Below are 15,962 nucleotides of genomic sequence, written 5' to 3' on the forward strand. Positions count from 1 at the left end.
CGGCCCCGGCCCCGGCCCGCCAGGGGGCGGTGACGCCCCCGGCCCGGCGGGCGGGGTGACGGCGCCCCGCAGGGGTTAACGGTCACCCAGGGCGGTTAACAGTCCCCATCTGGCCTAACGCCCCCCAGAGGTGTTAGCGGTCCCCCATGTGGGCTAATTTTCCCCCATGACGGTTAACAGCCCCCACCCGCGTGGGCTAACGGTCCCCCGGGGGGGTTAACGGCTCCGGCCCCTGCTCGGCCGGGGACCCACGGCCCTCCGTGGGCCTCGGGCCAGGCACCTCTCGGCGCCGGGAGCGCCCGGCACCGTCCCTATCCCGTCCCGCCGGCCCTCCCCCTCAAACTCTCCGCCCCGCCGCCCTACCTGCGCCGAGGAGGCCCGGCGTCGGCGTGAGCCCCGGGCGGGTGTCCGGCCCCGAAGGCAGGCAGGCGCCCCGGCGAGCCTGCGGCGACAAAGCCCGCGCCGCCTTAGCGCAAAGCCCCCCGCCGCCTGCCCCTCGTGCCCACCCCGTGAAACCCCAGCCACCCGGCGCCAAGTGGGTTATTTGCGGTCCCGACGAGCCAGTCGGGGTATCTCAGGTGCCGCCGGGCTGGTAGCAAGGTGGATCCCGGGGTCTGGGCTGGAATAGGCCAAAATAATGGTGGGTGGCGATGGGGAGGCCCYGAGGAAGAGGAGGAAGGGGACCTGGGGGAGCCAGGACTGCTGCCCGCGGAGCAGGGCCTCAGGCGGGGAGAGGCAGCAAGGTGTAGCACAAARTAACGCTGCTGCTAGGAGGGCGGGAAGCAGCAGCGCCGGGAAACAAATGAGCAAGGGCAACAAAAGCCAAAGCAAACAGCACTGCTGCGGTGAGCCCCTTGGACGGGAGCGGGTGCTGTTTGGACAGGCCTGCGCCGAATGTGCACGGGGTGCAGCTTTGGCACTTGCGAGGACAGACGGTGCCTGTTGCAGTCAGGGTCTTTCATTTGCTCAGTGTGTTGGGTCATGTTCTCCAAAAAGACTCCCAGGACTTTCCTTATAAACTAGACCTGAGATGCCCTCAGGCTTCTGCAGCCAGGCCAGTGACAGACGGCCAGTTCAGTTATGGGTGTTTTCTTTACTACCACCTTTTTTGTGGTGCTTAGAGCCTCTTTTTCCGAGCCCTTTTCTACCTGGACCACAACCAGACATGGCCATCCATTCAGTGGGATAGAGACTCAGTTGTTCTTTAAATTTAGAAGGGACTGGAGTTTAGCTAGGTGTCCTGCCGAAGGTTTATAGAAGAGGCAGGCTCAGGAGAACAGATATCAATATGGAAAGATGGGGAAACACTCCARCCTCCTCTTGTTTCCCTCTGGAAGAGAGGGATTTCCAGGCAGTAGTTCTGATGGAGGTGTACCCTCCTACTATCCGTTAGTGATCTAGCTATTTAAAATCTATTAGCATATCCTCACAACATACGATTCTTTGGTTCAGCACTCCACTATTGTCATAGTCTTCAAGAAAGAAACTTGTCATGTCCTCATGCCAAATGCAATGCTGATTATRTATTTCTGGACAGTGAACTTTTGGRCAGTTATGAAATGATTACAGCCAGAACTGTTAATCATATCTCCTCTCAGGCTCAGACCATACATTCTTTATATAAGAAGTATCTGTAAGCTTTAAGAAATGCCCGTGCATTACGTGATACTGTGTACTCGGAGGCAGCCTGCACAAGTTTTTCTGGAATGACCATCGATTTTGAAGTCTCTATTGTGACGCCAGCCAGTGGGGAACTGTGAGGTGTACTTTCCAGATAAATATTCACATCTCTAACTGAATTTGCTAGAAGATGCCTAAGGAGATGTGAAAACCATGATTTTGTCTGACAATAAAGACTGAAGGAGGTAACTTCTGAGCTATACACACAAGACTCTAGTCTGAACTGAAAAGCCACGTTTTCCAGAACCTGGGCTATAAAGATACATCATATATGAGGTATCACCTAATATAAATCAGCTCATGTTATCTCATCATACAAATATAAAGTCAGTAACTACTTCAGAAAGGCTCCAGGTCTTAATTTTGAAAAAGACATGCACTGCTGTCTAATCTAGTGGATTATCAGTTGTTTTCAGAGCCCTACCCTCATGAATGGTTTTAAAACTAAACTCACTTCCCATCCCTAATTTCTGTGATTTTAAAAGACCTACGAGACAATGTTCTGGGAGCACGCTGAGGCACGATGACTCTTCATGCAAAAGCCAAACAGTGTGACACACTGAGGGGTGTGGAGTGAGTTGGAGCCTCTGTGCTGGACATGGGCACTCTGCGCTGCTGTTGTATTTCCTGGCAGGGGTTCTGCAGCAGCCTGGAGATGGCAGAAATTCCAGTGGCAAAAATTCTAGAAGGACCATGAAAACAGAAGCCCTAGTGAGAGCAAGTCAAGGCATAGAGAAAAGAGGGAAGAACCAGGAGGCTTGTGATTGAAGACATTCCTACTCTTAAAAGCCAACTCTGCCTGCACTTTCAGTTGATGACCCACCGTCAAATATACCTAGGTAGGCAAAAGCCATCTATGAGATGTATTTCATTTAATTATTAACACGTATAACACTACTGGTCTTAGTGTAGGCTGAGAATCAAGAAATTATTAGAATATTTTTTTCTAGTAAAAGGAAACAGGAAGCTTCTTCTGAATATGAGGAAAAAACTTMTTTACTCTGRGGGTGACAGGTTGCCCAGAGAAGTTATGGAGTCTCGTTCTCTAGAGATACTCAAATCCCACCTGGATGTGATCCTGTGCACCCTGCTCTAGGTGACCCTGCTTGAGCAGGGGGGTTGGACTAGATGATCTCCGRAGGTCCCTTCCAACCTCAACCATTCTGTGATTCTGTGAAGACTTCAGCTGGCGCAAGAAAGAAAAAAAAATAATGTTGTTTTTCCAGTAGGAAGATGAACAACAGTGAGATCGAGGCAGTGGGCTGAAGGAAGAGGAAGCAGCATAGTCTCAAGCAGATGCTTGACAGCCATACTTAGATAAAGGTATGGATATCCTGAGCTATAAAATTATTTGCAGGTCAAGATATAAACTCAGAAAGGAAAAGAAGTTCCTGGCCTAGGAATAAATAATTTCTGATTTCATTTCAGCCATTTCCAGGCTCMCTTAAGTGATGTCTTCTTTCATTTTCACCTAGATTCAAGGAAACATCTTCATCCCTGGGGTAAACCCATTAACTTTAATGGAGTTAGGGTATGAATGAGCTTTGCCCAGCATGTGGCATTTTCTCTGCAAAAGCGTGAGTTGCAGCAGAGCCCTTCAGAAGTTGTCTATGCAATAAATGAACACTTTCTATCCATCACTCTGCAGCTCATCAGCAAGGCAGGCAGGGTGCACATATTGTACCAGTTTGACAGAACAATAAAATGGGAGAAGCCTTTTGTCGCAAGCAAGGTCTCTGTGTAAAAATCAGCCCTGTACTTCACGTTCTGATTCCAGTCTTTCTTAAGATATAGCATTCAAACAGCTTTATTTTCCAGAGTGCCCAGCATCTATGCTTAGAAAAAAAATATAAAAAAAAAAATCAGTTGCATGAGCAGCAGCATTAATGTAGCTTAATTTCATCTGATCAAGGCTTTTACTGCAGCTGAATGTCCCTCTCCTCAGTGGACTCTTAGATGTTCCATAATAATATTGCCATCTTTCTCTCAATGCAGGTACTAATGGAAACATATTTCTTTTTCTCAACCATCGCTATTTCCTACAACTTAAAAGAACAAACTATCTTTAAAATTATCACTCCTCTCCCAGGTTCATTTGAAATTGAACAACAGGTACAAAAATTACCAGGATGGACTCCCACACAAGACATTTATGAGTGAGTGGACACATATTTGAGTGAGTGTATTATGTAGGCCTTATTTCTTCTGAAGCCACACAGGTAAGTATTTTAAAAACATATAGGGCTTATCAACTGCTTTTTATTGAGGGATTTCTTATTTATGTTGGTATAGTTGTTTCTAATACTGTTAAGAAATACTTGATTCTACAGGGGCTGTGTGTGAAGCAGGTAACAACTTTGTTATAAACAAACTATTACAGTATCATCATTGGCTTATGAAGTGCAAGTAGTTGTGCACATCTACTATTTTGTATTTATTAAATTGTGCCATTAGTCCCCCCACTCCTGTCCTATTAAAAGTTCGTAAAACTCCTGTTTGTTTTCCAAACTCTGTATTTTAAGTGTAGGATCACCTCAAATATATATTAAGATGCTTTTTAATAATTACATGAATGAGAATATCCTTGTCAGTGTCACAAGAAAAAACAATCATAAATTACATAAAATACTCAGTAAGTGTCTCAGCCTTCCAAAGTTGTCACTGAATCCTGTTGAGAAACTACATTAGCATTACTCATTTGAAAGCAGGCAAAAAAATATTGTATTCATGAATACAGCATTAATCAGCCAAGACAAATTTTATGTCATAATTCTGCAGCTTCTGTATTGTGTCCAAGGCATTCTATTCATCTCAGTATTTTTTATTTAATCTAAATAGCCTATGCCTCTTTCAAGACACATGGGACATTTACTGAAAAAATGTGTGCCTGTTTTCCTAACGGGTAGCAGAGGGTAAGTTTATACAATGATGTATTCTCTTGACAGAATAATAGCTAAATTATTATYCAGCTTCCCAGAATAATACAGACTAATTTTTTTCATCACTTCCACCCATCGTGACTGACTTTCAAGAAAATTTTTGCATCTGATTCAGGGGCTTTTCTAAATTTTAACATCCTACTCCAAGTTCAGTGGCATATTGCTCCCAGTGCCTGCATCTTCAATAGTATTACTTTGGTAAGGCTCTTTGGAAGTTTAGAGAGATGATCCAGAGATGGCACTGAGATGTAAATATTTATATCCTCTACAACCTAATTTTAATATGTAAAGCTATTATTGAGCTGAACAGCACGAGTCTGAAAAAAAAAGAATTACCTTGTTTATATTTTAGTAGTCCAATACATCCACATACTTTTTTCTTTTTCGTGTAATGCCAGCCTCACCATTTATATCCACAAAGAACATAGAAAGGTCAGAATGCAGGTAGTTTTCCGTAACTGCCAAAATTAAAAATCACTAAAAAGAAACAAAATGACTTCTTACTGGATTGTATTTTGAAATTTCCAAATAAATGTCCTTAGTGGTCATAGTTACTCTATGCTACCACTTTGGAATAACTGTGACCACTTAAGACAACGTTTCCAATAAAACATACTATATCTAACAGATTTGATAAGAAATGAAGGACACAGTGATTATTTATAAAGTAAAGATGTACTAGTGGTTGCTTGCATAGCACTGGTCACATTTTGTGACTTTCAGTCTCTTGGCACAGTCAGCTATTTGTCCATCACATCAAATGAACAATTCTACAATAAATAGTACTTTAAAGAGTAAAAGATGATCATTAGTATTCAGAAGGATGAAACTTACTGATTAAACGTACTACACAATGCAASCAGAATAGCCATATCAATCAAATCAAATGCTTTTTGTTCATTTTTTTCAATCAAAAATGAAACTTATCCTCTCAAATAGCAAAGATACTAATACTTTGTGTTATAGTACTCAGGATCTCAAAGTGATTATTTTTTTCATGAAAGGTGGACCATTTGTAAATGCAGACTCTCTGCAGTCCATGCTGAAAGGTCCAATGTTTACTTGGTGGAAGGATTAAGGAAGGATAACCTCATTCGGGATATTGTTGTAGGACCAAGCTCAGCCAACAAAACATTTAGGCTCCAAATTCCTATTTGGGCTTCTAGCATTGATTTCAAYAGACAGTTAGAAGGCTAAAAACAAGCTATTGGAGCTAGACCTTGTTCTTCATCACCTCAGATCTGTGCACAGCAAGTGCATAAATGCTGCCGAATCAGAGCAGTAACTACAATCTGCTTCTTCTRTCTTCCTCACAAGCAATTCAAAGGCGGCATAAAGAGACTGAGAATACAAAGACCAAATAAGGTACAGGAAAAGATCCAAAGTTTGTCAGAAAGGGACTGGTTTCAACAAAGGTGCAGGAGGCCCATTGCAGAGCAGAAGATGATGTAGCTGTCTGTTAATAGAAGACAGGACGGTATTTCATCCATGGGAGACATGAAGATCAGATGAAAGAGCCTAACTTTGCCAGATAGAATTGGAGTCAGAAAATGAGTCAGATTTTGTCAGAAAGATTTAGAAACCATGAGAGGAAAAGGGAAGTGCAAACAGGAAGGGAATCTGAGGAGAAAGGTACRGTGCAACAAAGTGCTATGAACATAAGCAGTATGGTGAGCACAAGTGGAAATGATAGGAAACAGCAGTCGCTAGCCGGTGATGCTTGTACTGCAGATGGTATACACGCCACAGGGCGGTACTAACCTGGAGCAGATAACACAAATGCAGTTTGTGTCCTCCTTTGGAAAAGTGAGGACCTGTGATTCAGAGACAGGGGTAGGGGGTGGTGGTCCCTCTCCCACTATGCCCTTGCTGTGTTGCCAAGCATAAAACCAAAACCTGCTGCCTGCCATCATCAAAGTTTCGTAATCCAGTTGTAACTTACACATAAATAGGTAATATACCAAAACACTTTTTGGTCCAGATTTTTTTGTTAGGTAGTTTAGCAAACTGCAAATGGAAAAAGTATGCTCTAGCTGAATGTCTGTGCACCCCTATCAGCAGTTACCTGCTCTCTTTTTTGCTCACCACTAATTTCTTCTGCAGAACAGCCCATTGATCTAAAAATATGGTTTGATTCAACCTAAGTGTTAAAAGGAAAGGGATGAGGAGAGGAAAGGGATGTTGGCAGAAACAAAGAACTAGAACTGATCATTGCCTGGAATATGTTGTTTATCCTGACAGTCTTAAGTGAGGTCTCTTAGCACTCTGGAAAAAATGCCTAGAGAATGCAATTCTAAGCACATGGTGGCATAATGGAAATGCAAAACTATCCCCCATGGCCTGTGAAGACAAACTCTCTGAAACAAAATAGTCTGGAGCAGCTTAGTTTTCCATTATCTTATCTTGTCTTCCTGTCTGTGCTGTGAATGGAGTCTCTAAACCCTTACAGCATCCTAGTAGCTGAAGAATATAAAGCTCATCAGTTAGAGTCTGGAATAATGAGACCTTGGTGAGCTCATTCTTCTCATACCCATGTAAGTTGGGATTAATTTCACTGAAGTCAATGACACAAATGTAAAACCAGTGGAAAAAGAGAATCAGGTTTTAGATTTCAGCTCTAAGTCAAACAGAAAGATGAAGTAAGTTGCCTAATGGGGGATTTCCTTCTCCATTTAAAGTAGTAAGCATTTTATGTTTTTTCCCCTCTAATGTGAATCTCTCTGTAGCACTCTGAGAATTCCTTTCCCACCATAGCTTGGATATTTCAATGTGAGAAATAACACCTCATTAAATAAAGATGGAAAAATACACCAGTTCTCAGGGAACTATGGGCAAAGTGTTTATTAACTAATGCACCCCCAGCAATCTCCATTTTTCTCTTATTGTAGTGAGAGAGGAAGAGAAGCTGTTGCTTGGCTGCAAAATCAACACTAGACATATTCTAGAAATCACAAGGGATGAAATGCAACTGCCGTCAGAATGACAAGAAATCATAACAGTACTAATGGGAGATCTGATCTGTAAAACAAAATATTTTTGATAATGGAAAATATGTAGGGCTGTTACAAAAACCATACAATGATCTTATTCGTTTGGTCTATTGTAGCAATCTTTCAAAGCCTCATGGGGTCCATTTTGAAAAGGAAGATTATTTAACCTTTAATCAGCCTTCTTTGTGATTGCCTATACAGTCAAACACAYGTAAAATTTAGTTAAGCAATATTTGCCTCCATATCACCCACAGTGGCATCTCTACTCACCTATTCTCCCACGTTCTTTCTCTTCCCACTTCCCTCTGCTGTTGCATGCACAGCCAAAAGGGGGAAGCAAGTATATCTCCTTCTCAGGCTATATCTCAGCTCTCAGCTTCCTGAAAATTCAAAAGAAGCTCAGAGAACAGTTGGAAGTCAATGGAGATAAAAAAAAGTAAGCTTTCCTTCTTTGAATGGTGATCTGTAAGTGCAGCTGGTAGGTACTCAAGCCCCTCAATAATACAGACAAAGCCTACTTACCAGCCAAGTCTGCGAAGCAGTCTTGATGGTATGAATACACAGCTTAGATAAAAATACCAGGCAGGTAGATCTTCTGCAAAGCTGGCACAGAGGGCATGAGGTATAGCAGAGTTATGAGTCATGGTGTGTGAACTCCGGACAGGTCTGTCAATGTGTGAGCTCTCAGACGAGGAGATTTTCAAGGGACATAGTGAGTCAGGGAAGGCAAATGAAGACTAAAGGAGATAGGATGTGGTCTTTATTCTTTGGGTGGGRTCTCCAAACACTTGCCTATGGGTTAAGCTTCATGGTGCTAAACCACTTAAGCACGAAACACAGCATTGATACGAGCACTGGCATAGGGGCAACTTTTGCAGTCTAAGTGGATGTGGAGAGGTTGTGGACAAGAAAGCTCTAGATTTGCTGAAATATGAACAGTGGGGTGATCTCTATGTTGAGACTGAAGAAAGAAGCTCAGCAGATTGTGGCAGGCTTCAGTCTCTTCAATGAAGATACTAGATAGGTCTTTTTCCCTCAAAAGGCATGTCTCCAACCATCAGGATTTCCTTCTTCAGGAGAGCTGGCTAATATTCAAACATCACTTCCTCCAAGCTCAAGAGCGGTGCATCCCTATGAGTAAGAAGGGCAGCAAAAGGGCAGGAGACCTGCATGGGTGAGCAAGGAGCTCTTGGCCAAATTCAGACAGAAGAAGAAAATACACAGAATGTGGAAGAGGAAACAGGTTACTTGGGAGAACTATAGGAATGCAGTCAGAGGGTGTAGAGATGCTGCRAGGAAGGCTAAGGCCCTGTTGGAATTGAGTCTGGCAAAGGATGTTAAGGACAACAGGAAGGGCTTCTTCAAATACATCAGTAGCAAGAGGAGGACTAGGGAAAATGTGGGCCTGCTACTGAATGGGGTGGGGGCCCTGGTGACAGGGGATACAGAGAAGGCAGAATTACTGAATGCCTTCTTTGCTTCAGTCTTCACTGCTAAGGGCAGCCCCCATGAATCCCAGAGCCTGGACCTGAGGGAGAAAGTCTGCAGGAAGGAAGACTTTCCTTTGGTTGAGGAGGATAGGATTAGAGACCTTCTGRGCAGGCTGGACGTCCATAAATCCATGGGCCCAGATGGGATGCATCCACAGGTACAGAGGGAGCTRGTGGATGTTGTTGCCAGGCTGCTCTCCATCATCTTTGAAAGGTCCTGGAGAACCGGAGWGGTGCCTAAAAGAAAGCCAATGTCACTCCAGTCTTCAGAAAGGGCAAGAAGGAGGACCCAGGCAACTATAGACCRGTCAGCCTCACCTCCATCCCTGGAAAGGTGATGGAAAAGCTCAATCTGGATGTCATCTCCAGACGTACGGAGGAGAAGATGGTGATCGGGAGCAGTCAGCATGGATTCACCAAGGGGAAATCCTRCTTAACCAATCTGATAGCCTTCTCTGATGGAATGACTGGCTGGGTAGACGAGGGGAGAGCAGTGGACGTTGTGTACCTTGACTTCAGCAAGGCTTTTGACGCTGTCTCCCATAACATCCTCCTAGGTAAGCTCAGGAAGTGTGGATTAGATGAGTGGACAGTGAGGTGGACTGAGAACTGGCCAAATGGCAGAGCTCAGAGGGTYGTCATCAGTGGCGTGGAGTCCAGTTGGAGGCCTGTGGTTAGTGGCGTCCCCCAGGGCTCAGTACTGGGTCCCATCCTGTTCAGTTTATTCATCAATGACGTGGATGAGGGGACAGAGTGCCTCCTCAGCAAGTTTGCTGATGATACCAAGCTGGGAGGAGTGGCTGACACACCTGAGGGCTGTGCTGCCATTCAGRGAGACCTGGAYAGGCYRGAGAGYTGGGCAGAGAGGAACCTCMTGAGGTTCAACAAGGGCAAGTGCAGGGTTCTGCGTCTAGGGAAAAATAACYCTAGGCAACAGTGCAAGCTGGGGGCTGACCTTCGGGGAGCAGCTCTGCAGAGAAGGACCTGGGAGTGCTGGTGGATGACAAGTTGACCATGAGCCAGCAATGTGCCCTTGTGGCCAAGAAGGCCAATGGTATCCTGGGATGCATTGGGAAGAGTGTTGCCAGCAGGTCGAGGGAGGTGATCCTGCMCCTCTACTCAGCCCTRGGGAGGCCTCATCTCGAGTACTGCATCCAGTTCTGGGACCCCAGAACAAGAGAGACATGGAGCTACTGGAGAGAGTCCATTGTAGGGCTATGAAGATGATTAGAGGGCTGGAGCACCTGCCCTATGAGGAACAGCTGCGAGARCTGGGCCTCTTCAGCCTGGGGAAGAGAAGCCTGAGGGGGGATCTTATCAATRYGTATAAGTACCTGAAGGGAGGGTGTCAAGGGGATGGGCACAAACTCTTTTCAGTTGTCCCATGTGACAGGACAAGAGGCRATGGGCAGAAACTGAAGCACAGGAAGTTCTGCCTGACCGTGAGGGGGAATTTCTTCCCTGTGAGAGTGACGGAGCACTGGACTASGTTGCCCAGAGAGGTTGTGGAGTCTCCTTCTCTGGARATCTTCAAGGCCCACCTGGATGCAACCCTGTCTAACATGCTCTAGGTGCCCCTGCTGAGTGGGGAGGTTGGACTAGATGATCTCCAGAGGTCCCTTCCAACCTTACAGATTCTATGATTCTATGAAGGATGACTTCCTTCTTCAGAAAGCCTTATGATCAAAGCCAAGAATTTCTCTGTGGGTTGAGCATGCAAGCAGGTAGTGAAGCATGTAAGGCCCTGCATAAGGCAACTACCTTGATTTGCTTTAAGAGTGCTTATCACGTAAATCAAGATAGGTCCTTCAGCTGAGGCGTATCAATTTACTAAATTAACATGTATGCTATCGGTCCAGTTCATTGTGTAAATCTGAATGTAAGTGTTTAGTAAACAATAAAGTCTGTCGAAGTCAGTGATTTATTATTTGCTTGGCCTTAACAAGCTGCTGATGCTATTCAGCGTGGACAAACATCTCACACCTATTTAAATTCCACTACAGCTTTTATTATCTGAGGCACTCCTTATTGGCTATGCCCAACTGCTGCAGCTTGCTGTTCATTGTTAAATAACTTTAAAGCAGCTCTGTTTTCAGCTATACTAGATTTTACAAGCATGACTTGCCTTATATTAGCACATATTTGCCTGGCCTTCAGTCAATTTCAAGTCCTATCATTAAAATCTGTATTTATGCTCCCATGCCCACTTCTTGCAATGGTCTCTCTTCTAGCAAGTCCGCTTGTGAGAAACTACATTATGAGTACACTCCAGGGCTTACTTATGTTTTAGGAAAGAAGATTTGGATTTTCTTGCCTTGCAGACATAGGAGGTGCAGTGTGAGCCTAGCTGTAGAAATAAAGCTTTTTTTATGAACATGACAAAAGAATTGCAGGAGCAAGGATGTGGCACAGGTAAATAACCCTGCCGAGATACAGGGATGGAGACAAATCAGTCCTATTAAAAGACAAAGGAAGCTGCTAATCTAAGATTGTCCTCCATAGCAACCATTGCTATGCAATTCTGGATGCTATAATAGGCTAGTATCTCGTCTGATAGTCAGGACTGTGTGACATTCCCATAAAAGCCTCCCAGAAGCATAAATTGGTGAAGCGTTTGAGGTGGGAACCTAAAATGATGCAGACCCCGTGGAAAAGCAGAAACTTTCCGAGTGCTGCTCAAAAACAGCCCAAACAAGGATTCCATCTTAGGGATCCTCCAAGAGAAAAAGAAATTGAGGAAAAAGTGTTTCCCTGTTCATTGCTCCAAGTCTTCTCATCCTTAGCCTCTTCTTCAGCCATCCCATTCCTTTCTGCCTCTTCTCTTTCCCTAATAGCAACTGACAATGCACAAGGAAGGAATAAAATAGCATGCTAAGRCACACCAATAACATTAAGAATATATACTTGCAGCCATAGCTAAAAAAATAACAAACTATCCTACAGTCAATCAAAAAAACATTCCCAGGTGCATTCTTTTGACAGAGATAGATTGAATTTTTAGCAACATACACCAAAGCATACAAAAGAAAAGAAAACAGATTTTAAAAAATAACAAAAGAAAACAGATTTTAAAAAATAACAGTTTTGGGGATGGCAGACCTTAAAAAAAATGGATCCAGAAGATCCATCTTTGGGCTGCAGCTGTGAATGTTAAAAAAATTGCTTGAGAAAAAAGATGTATGCTCTAATACACACAGAGTTGTGGGGAACTGTAGTAGCACACAGGAGAAATATTGGTAACTTACAGCTGAATGTAACAATCCTTACATGCTCATGCTCTAGCCAGAGGAGTGACAGCCAGCCAGATACCAACAAGCCAAGGGCAATACAGCTTTTACCAGTGAAACTGCTCAGCTTCCAGGTGCACACAGCACAGCTGTATACAGCAGCACGTGACAGTGTCACCATTAATTTTTTATTATTATCTATTTATTATTATCAATACATCTGCTCTTGAACTTAGCAGGAATTCTGCCTGGAGAGTGATGCAGTTCCCAAGGTAAAGTGCTTCTGTACTCCATTTAGGATGAATCTGTCATCCTTTTCTCCCTTTTYAGTGGTGGTGAGAGGTATTTACATGGACAATAGGACTGATAGGATAAAATGTCCTTCATAAAAAACCCATTAGATTAGCTTTTCACAGTTAAAAAAGAAAATAAAGGAAAAAGAAAAAAGAAAGAAAAAAGAAAAGAAAGATTTGAGTGCAAGCGTAAGATGACTAGATGACTATTCCAGCAGTAGCTCAGCCTCAAAGTGTTTACACTGTGCCTGGGAAGAGACAAATTTAAAAAATCTATTGGTAGACGAGGCTGGTAACATGCATAGTCCTTCTTATGCGTACTGTATTCATATCTCATGAACGAGAGAGCTTGTGCCTGTGCTAAGATATGGAGTACAGAATATCTTAGGAAATCTTAGATAGGCTATCTACTTTCTGCAAGCTCCAAAGCTAGGGATAAGATACTTTTTGTATCTCAGGCTTGAGGGTTTACAGTGTAGATGGTCTTAAAAATGCAGAAATACCTTCACTGTCAGTAAATGGTATTACTTTCTTAATAACTAGACCTATATGCTTTTCAGATGGAATGCAAAATGTTAATAACTAAAAATAAAACAGTGGAATTATTGTATTTCAGATTGAAATAACTGATCAATTAGTCTTTTTGTATCCTAATAGKATGCCATCAGACCTGTAATATAGGAGTGTAAACTGAGTAGCTCTAATAGCTGTCTTTTCACTCAACCATTCCTGCTCACAGAAATAAAGACAAACACAGTATGTTATAGTGCTTTTTCAGATCACTAGACTAACCTAATCTAATTTAGGCTGGCAACCTTTAATTTTAACTAGGTCAATTCACGGTATGCCGTGACAGAGATAGCCATCCTGACAATTCAAACTTATAAAGTATTGGAAACAATAGGAGTCTGAAATTACATGTAGAAGAACRGGAGTGTACAGATGAAGGTAACCACAATGGAAAATACAATGTGAAGCTGCCACAGGAAAAAGAAATTCACTTTAGAAAAATGCCATTTACTTGCATTGGGTGCACTCCAACAAGCTATTGAAGTCAGCAGGGGCTCTCTTTCTTGCTTTTGGCGGGCTTTGGCTCATAGCCATTGTTTCTCATAGTTCAGAGAATCAATTTGATTCTTGGACTGTTGAGACTGAATTGAACAAATAATACTTATTTTGATAATGTRGAACCCTGCTTTACTAATTCAAGTGTGTTTTGCTCCCCAAACTGAATTACTCTGTGAATGCCACCTTTATTGCTGGTGTCACTTAGCTTTAATGAGTCAGGACCCCAAGAACTCCTCATGTCCATGTGCTGCCTACACTGCTCTGTGAAGCACAGTGCCTAGATGGGCAGATGCTGCTTTCAAAGACTTTCAAGAGCTAATACACATTTTAATATTCCTAAYTTACAGATTTTAATTAAATCAAATGCCAGCAGAATCATATTATTTTCCACTGGTTAGATTTTAATGAAGTTTTAAACTGATCCTTCACTATAATGAAATAATTAATGTAACACAAGGATATGTGCACTTTGTGTGCTTTCATCTTCTGCTAAGAAGGAAAAATAACAAACAATTTTCTCAGTCCTGAGATAAACGATAAATGATTCTTCCTATTTGTGTTTACTGATACCAGATGTGAGCTCTCCCCTATAAAGCATGTCTTACTTGCATTTATGTCAATCTATTGTTCTCCTTCACCCTCTCTTACTGTTAAAACACATTGCGTCTATTTTGCTTCTGGCTGAAGAAGCCAAGTTAGCATTGTCAGGACTGATGGCTATTGTCTGGCTGTTTGAATAATACAGAGTCTGGAAAAATTACTCTTCTCAGTTACAAAGAATGAAGTATTAAAGCCTTCTCTTGGAGGCAGTCAACAAAAATAAACAAGCTCATACAGCTTTGAGAATTAGGAGAGTAGGCTAGGGTAAAAACCTATTTACAGGAAGTGGGCACTTAATGCTGAGATGAAAGAATGGGTCAGGAAGGAGGAGATGGCAGTAGGGTTTGACCTGGTGGCACAGTTCAACAGGCTCTGTCCTTTGCTTGAGTTGTCATCTTTCTTTTTCCTGTGATTATTCTATATGCAGTGAAGGAATTACAAAGGTCTTTAGTGCTCTGATGAACCCTCATAAGCCATTTCATTCCCCACCCCCAACAATAGTCCTGTCTCAGCGAGGGACACAAGGTCTTCAGGAAAAAGATGTAGGAATCCCACCACTGCACCACAGGGAAAACTCCTTGCTGCCTAGCAGCCACATGCACTATGTGCTGCACTTTTAAAATCTTCATCTATAATGAGTAAACGAAGGTATCAGGAAAAAAAAGTAGTCTACAGTCTAGATACACATGGAAAACACTGCTGTCTTTTTGCCTGAATGTGGTTAGCCACTCAGCATGTAGTGTCATACAGAGATCCCTGTAGGATAAGATTTCTAGATGACACCAGGCAGATGAATTCTCAGTATAATCTTGTTTTATYGCAGTGCTGTACGCAATGTCCTGTTTTCCTGAGCAAAGTAGAAGCAAAGAAATTGCCTGTTGTAGTTTACTCAATGTCACAATTTATTATCCTTCTAAAAACATTGAGYACAAGAAGCTCTCTGCTTCCTCTCAAGGTCACACCTTCTTCACAGACCTTCCTCAGGCTTTCCCCTCCAACACATTTGCTGGTACTCAATTGTTCTCCACCAAGAGTGGCTTAGTCCTAGCCTGCTCTTAGCCTGCTGCCCGTATTTTCCCAACCCCTGCTGTTTTTATAACACAAAGGGGCTTGACTGCTACTTTTGTTTAGCCTGAAGGGTACTTTAATGATGTCTGCAATTGCATACAGATCTGAGATCTCCCATTACTAYGCCTCTATATAACATTCCACATTAACCCTAAACGAGGTTAATTAGTTGCCTATAGCTGTAATTCTCATACTTTAAACCTCAACAGACCCACTGCCAGCCCTCACATGTTCATGGATTATCGCCCACCCAAATGAAGAAACTTTCAACACAACTCATATTAGGGTTTAACATGGCTTCATGCACCAATCAGAAGTCATTCACCTTCATTCATAGACCATAGCTTATATGTGAGCTACATCCATTAACCTACAGGAAATCTCCGGAGTTATCAAGCCCAGTTTCTTGCTATTTCAAGTATCTCATACAATCTCTCCATAAATGTACCAAAAGACATCTTTCCACTCATCAAGTTCTGTTGCAAAGCTAAGAGAAAAATAATACTTAAAAAACCCTGTACAACTTACTACCCAATATTTGCCTGTAAGGAAAACCATATCATATGTAAAATAACGTCCAAATCAAATGTTCTTGGAACTTTTTCCC

At 42.8% G+C, this 15,962-nt stretch overlaps 1 protein-coding gene across 1 annotated transcript in view; it reads left to right on the plus strand.

Annotated features, from left to right (window-relative positions):
* The window catches only part of COA1 (cytochrome c oxidase assembly factor 1), a 222,686-nt gene that overhangs the window by 83,136 nt on the left and 123,588 nt on the right, over positions 1-15,962 (plus strand). The window lies entirely within an intron of this gene.

Source organism: Rhea americana, unplaced genomic scaffold (genome assembly GCF_003343005.1).
Source record: "Rhea americana isolate MKP2758 unplaced genomic scaffold, rheAme1 scaffold_62, whole genome shotgun sequence".
NCBI classification, from domain to species: domain Eukaryota; kingdom Metazoa; phylum Chordata; class Aves; order Rheiformes; family Rheidae; genus Rhea; species Rhea americana.